We start from the raw sequence: 6,000 nt of genomic DNA, 5'->3' as shown, positions 1-6,000 counted from the left end.
GATGTTGTATAAACATCACCTAAGCATAGTCACCGTCTCCTAAGACAGCCTTCACTGTCAGCGGCTATTCCTTCACTCTCCTTCCCACAGGCCCTGCCCACCCCTGGGTACTTCTTAAGTATTTACCTATGTCTTTGTCTTTGGGGACATTCACACATTAATACACAGACTCTTACCTCTGGTCTTTTGTGTCCAGTTTCTTTCACTAAGTATGATTTTAAAAAATACCTTAATTAGGGGACTTTACTCTTTAGAGTACTTTATAGAAACACTGAACAGAAATCCAGTGTTCTCTTAATGGTTCTTCTCAAAACTCATGTGCACAATTCTTCATTACTGTTTTCTGCTCTGTCATCGTAACCATTTTTTAAGTGTAGTGTCTGCTACATTCACATAGTTACGCTGGAATATTCTTTATGTGTGTACTTTTTTCTTCAGTTTTATGTATGTATGTATATCTGTATTTAAGTATTTATTTATTTATTTATTTACTTATTTATTTATTATTGTTAAGACAGTGTCTCACTATGCAGTCCAGACTGGGCTGGAAGTCACTATGCCACGTAGGCAGACCTTCAACCTTATGTCTAATCCTCCCCTCTCAGCACCCGCCCTGAGGTGTTGACTGGAGCTCCAGGTATAACCCATCACATCCAGCCGTTTCTCAGTTTTAAACGGTAGAGAGGAGAGACATCTTTAGCCAAGGAGGAAGAAACAAAAAACAACAACAACAACAAAACCCCTTAAAACAATCAAACAAACAAAATCAAGGCACAAGAACTCATGGTCTTTGATGAAGGCCCCATTTCTAGCTGTGACACAGCTTTCCAGAACCTTCCTGGCCTTAGCTTCTCCATGGTCTCTCCCTGTTGCCTTTCAGGATGCTCTCTGGAAAGCCAAAGATGAGCTCTTGGAGTCTTGGAGGCTCTTCAAGAACAAGCATGGTCCCTCCTGACCTTGGTGATGCAACATTGATTTGTTCTCTCCCACTTTAGTAAATATTTTAAGACTCTGAATTGGACTTTTAGATATCAGTTTTATTTTTATCAGGCATAAAACTTAACTGTATTAATGTTGGAGCACTAAATGATTCGATTCTGTATATTTGTTGAATAAGTCGTTCTAGCAGTCTTTCAATTGCTTCCGTGCCGTGCACTGGCCTCTTCTGTGCGCAGAGGCCAGCTGATCTGAAATATTTGTAAGAGTGATAATGTTATTAACCAGTAGAGAAGCTTGGCAAGCATGTGGGTGTCATTTAGGAATGATTCCCTGGGAGCTGAATAACTTTGGAATGAGCGTAGAGGTTAACTTGGGTAGAAAGCAACTTTTAATTAATCTGTCACTAATGGGAAAATGCTAGATTGCAATTAATAATCATCACCATTTTTGAGTGATTAGTATGTTTCAGATACTGAGGTGGCCATTTTTTTTTTTACATATTTTCTCTAAGAGATAGGTGCAATTATCATCCCAACAGTAGGAGGAGGGGAAATCTACGAGAGCTTAAATGTGTGTCCAACGTGCCTCAATTTGAAGGTGAATTTAACTCAGACAAATGCTTGAGCCCTTCCCTCCTAATGATGGGGATTTAGTAGTCCTGAAATGAAGCTAATCACATCCAGGATTCCTAATTTGGGGACTACATTAGTGATGTGCCACTCTATCTCTTTCAGACGGATGGCTGATTGACAACTCATGCCCAGTGACTGAGTATGGCCTGGTCACCAGCCAGTTCGATGGGAATTCCTCCGAAGGGCAGATTTGGTTCAGGGACACCTCATCAACTGTCCAGGATTTTCTCAAAAGTGTGCTCCCATCTGACATTCTTTCTATCCAATCCCGTCCCCACCTTTCTCAAGGTTTTCCAATCAGCGCGATGATCTGAATGAAGCTCCTCCCACCTCACTCCAATCCCGTCTCGCCCAGTTCGTTCCTATCTACACCTCACTCATCCTTTACAGAAATTTCCCCCATGTCTAATCCGGTCATGGCATCTGCTACTTAGGGGATCAGAATCGATATAACTTCCACAAGAGGGAGAGCAATAAAATATTTCAAAGGGTTGTCCCCGCCTTTGGAGCCTTGGTCTCACCGGTCTATGGACTGCAACTTCCCAAATGGATATGGACGATAATTACAATGCAGAAGTCATTTAAGAACACTGGCGAATGCACAATACATTTTATCAGTGTGTTTTCAACCAGTGCATTCTAAAAGGCTGGTTGCTAGAGAGACCAGCATGCTTGGAAATACTGGGAGACAGTGGGCGAGGTGGATGGGACTCTGGAATTTGCTGAGATCACGGGCCCTCTGGCATCTGGCAGGATTCACTAGGCTTCTTGCCGGGTAGACGACGTAGGCAGATTGTATTGTCCCTCCGAGTTCCTGTCCCTGCAGCTAGCTGGAGCTGCTGATAATAACTGCTGTGGAAGTGAAATGACACAGTTGAATCTAGAATGCTTTTCCTAGCACGGAGCAAGTACGCAGTGAAAGTCCGTCGGAGTTGATGGCGCCCTTTGTTTCACCCTTCGCTTCCCAGTTGATGGCACCCATTGTTCCATCCTTTCGGTTCCCCTTCTAATAGGATCTCATTAGTCCTGGCTGTTCCTTGAACACTGTGGTCCCCCTGTCTCAGCTACCTAGGCGCTGCGAGTACACCGCTGCCTCTGGCTTTAGTTTCAGCACCAGTAGAAGAGACAGCATTACTCTTCAATTACGTAGCTCATCCTTCTGAAGAAATCACAACTTGAACCCGTCCTGTGAGTGTAGACCTTTACAACCAACTGTACTTCCCCTTATTCATCTGGAATAATCCATCCCAGAGCACTTCCATCCACGCGAAATAATCCTTCACAGCCAATTTGTCCTTAATACTTGTGGTTGTGTTATGGTAGCAACACAGAGTCCAGGAAATCGATCACCCACAAAGCTTACGTCCAAAAGATGATAATTTCGGGCATGTTCGAGCCCTTGAATTCAGGGGACCCAGCAGCTTCAGAATAATATAAATAATTATTTATTGAAGTGCTGATTTAACAATTGGCAGCAGCGAAAATTCTTGTGGGGCAGGCTCATTAGTAGACCGGTGCAGGCACAGCTGTTCTAATTAATGCGTTAGGAATCCAGTTCTTGACTTCCATCGGGGATGGGAGAAAGGTTTTCCTCTCTACCTGATTACACAAAAGACCGGGTTAGACAGAATAACATTAGAGCAGCTGTTAGTCGAGGGCCACAGAATACACAACTCCAGTGGCTTACACAGTTTGCTTCCCTCATACAAAATTAAACAAAACCTAGAAGCAGATGCTTGCTTGCCGGTATGAGTTTATCAAGTTGATAACACCCACATTTAAATTCCTGAAATTCTTTGGGTCTTTCTCACATGGGGCCCCACGTGACTCTAAAGGTTCTAATTGCCATTGGAATATTGACCTCTAGGGGGGGAAACAGTACACAGGCAGCCGTCATTGTAAGCAGACCCCATGTTTGAATCTCTTGACTGTGACAGGAAGCTGGGAAGTTAAGAATTTAGATTGAGCACCATCGTATGCTGGATGTAACTAGGTTTCTAGCACTAAAATAGTAAAGAAAACATATTGTGCAGGCAACTGGTCCTATTTTGTGTAGGAGACAAACCTAGGGATATAGCTGGTGTTGTGTCTTGGGCCCATTTTCTTTTCCATCACGGGAAGAATTAGAGGACTGATGGATGTTGTGGGTGTTAGGTAACTTATTAAAGACCAAGTACATCACAGCAAATCTCAGTGGGAGTTCTTAGTTCTCGCTCTCTTTAAACATCCACGGTATTTTCTAGGTTAAAACTTAGACATCACATATTTTAGTGATGGAGGAATTGTATCTGGTGTAACAATGTCACAGCAACGTGATTTACCTGCAATTACAGAATGCAACAGATTTCTTACAAAATTGCCTCATTTCCCCCGAAGCAGTGAATCATATTTAGGAGAAAGTACTGGAATCTGTTTGGGGGGTGGGGCGTTGAAATTTTACTGAAACTTGTTGTCTCTAAATTCACGAAGTGTACATATATTTTAAATGCTCGAACTCTGTCAGGAGCTGAAGCAGAATATAAATAGACCCTTTAGTCCTGAGGTGTGCAATATAAAATAGGGCAGGCCTCAGGAGCTTCCTCGGAAGACGCCTGCACTGTGAACTTTTGGACCCTGATTCTGCAAAAATTATCCCTCTTCAGAGCCCAGGTAAAACTGCTGGGGTTGAGCGAGTATCTCTCCGCGCTTTTTCTCAAACGTGCGACATCTTGCATCCTTTGTCTGAGCACAATGGAAATATGTAGTTTGTACATCATTTGTATATCTCAGACATTATTTACAATTGATCGTGTGCCTGCCAAGGGTAAAGGTTTGGCAAGTGTACTTTTGCATTACTCATATAATTCTCACTTTCCCCGGTATGTCTACTAGGATGTTTATATATTGTTGGCTCCCAGAATCTGCTTAAAGACTAGTGGCCTTTTAAAGAAAATTAAAATATAATTTCACCACTTCCTCCACCTATGCTTTTCCCGAAAAACTTAAATACTGAACAAAGGTAAAGAAGAAAACTCCAAATTGTTGGGGACATCTATATGCATTTGTTGATTTCTAGTAATCACGTGGTCCAGCATCTAAGATGGATTTGTGCATACACACAGTGACGGCCTGTGCCGTCTTCGGGAAAATATAATACTGGTCTACACTAAGCTGACACCTGGTGAGAGAGGTCAGCCCACCCCGCTTTGACAGTAGAGATGGACACCGGGGAGGGCAGCAGGCAGGGAGCACTGGAAGACAGAGCCACAGCTGCCTGTCATCTAACACATCCTGAGCAAAGCCACTGCCTCATCGTGCAGTAAGCCAGAACCACTAAAGTTAAGTACTATTATTCAGAGCTCAGAGAACCCACGGAGAGCATCCAGTAACACAGACTGTCGGGCAAGGGAACTGCAAACCTTCGGTTCAAAGGCTTCGTGCTTACATTTGTAAATTTTTTTTGTCAATGCATATTTTTCATATTTGAGGATAAATTTTCAGAGCTACCTAAAAATAATGCCTGGCATCTCAGATCTCCCGAACCTCCCCCACAGCCTAGCAGTGAAAGGGTTAAAGCCGACAAGTCACCAGCAAAAGCTTTTGGTTTGTGGTGCCCGGTGCGGTGGTGCAGTGTTCAGTATTATGTCAGGAGTGGACAGAAAAGACTAATTGGTTGGCGGTCTCTGAGTTCTTCCAGGGGATGCTGGGTGTGGTAATAACGGCATTAACCGGTATGGAAACGTCTTTTTGGTTAGTGATATTTTTTTGGGGGGAGGACCTCTCTGTATCTATCCCATTTGGCTCTATCTGCCTTCAGGACACTGGGGTTATGGGTGTGCATCGCGTGTCTGCCTTGAAGTCAGTTCTATCAGTTCCATTGTATAGGAAAACAGGAGTGAGAGGTCAGGTTTTCACCCAAGGTGACTACAGGCTCCTTTTCATTATGTACTTGAGTGACCCAGACCCTGTGGTCACTTCTACATCCCCCTCGGTTCTGCCTTCTGGGACTCAGTGATTAGCACTTGCTGCGTTGCAGTGCCCAGAGGTCTGTGCAAAGCACTGTGGGTAAAATAAAGAAAAATGGATTAGAAAGACAGCATTTTTAAAATAACAGTCTAAGGAATGTAAAATGGCTTTTTAAAAGCATGATTTTTTTTTCACACAGGGATGGATATTTGTGATGATGCTGTTCAAAAGAATGAATATAAAATGAAGAGATAAACTTGAACTCCATCCAGATTATTCTGAATATAAAACGTTAACTTAACTTATTGATTGTAATACCTGGAATCAGGCGAGAGACATATATGACATTTATAAGATACAATAGAGAAGGGAACTAGTTTGCTTCAATCCATCATGGGGGAAAAAAAAACAAAACAAAACAAATCAACCATTTTTCCTGGAGAGATTTAGAACACAGCCTTCATCAAGGTTACAGTAGTTGATA

The sequence above is a fragment of the Rattus rattus genome, chromosome 1 (assembly GCF_011064425.1).
Source record: "Rattus rattus isolate New Zealand chromosome 1, Rrattus_CSIRO_v1, whole genome shotgun sequence".
Classification (NCBI taxonomy): Eukaryota; Metazoa; Chordata; class Mammalia; order Rodentia; family Muridae; genus Rattus; species Rattus rattus.
The sequence above is the reverse complement of the archived record's forward strand: the minus strand, read 5'-3'. Positions refer to the sequence as shown.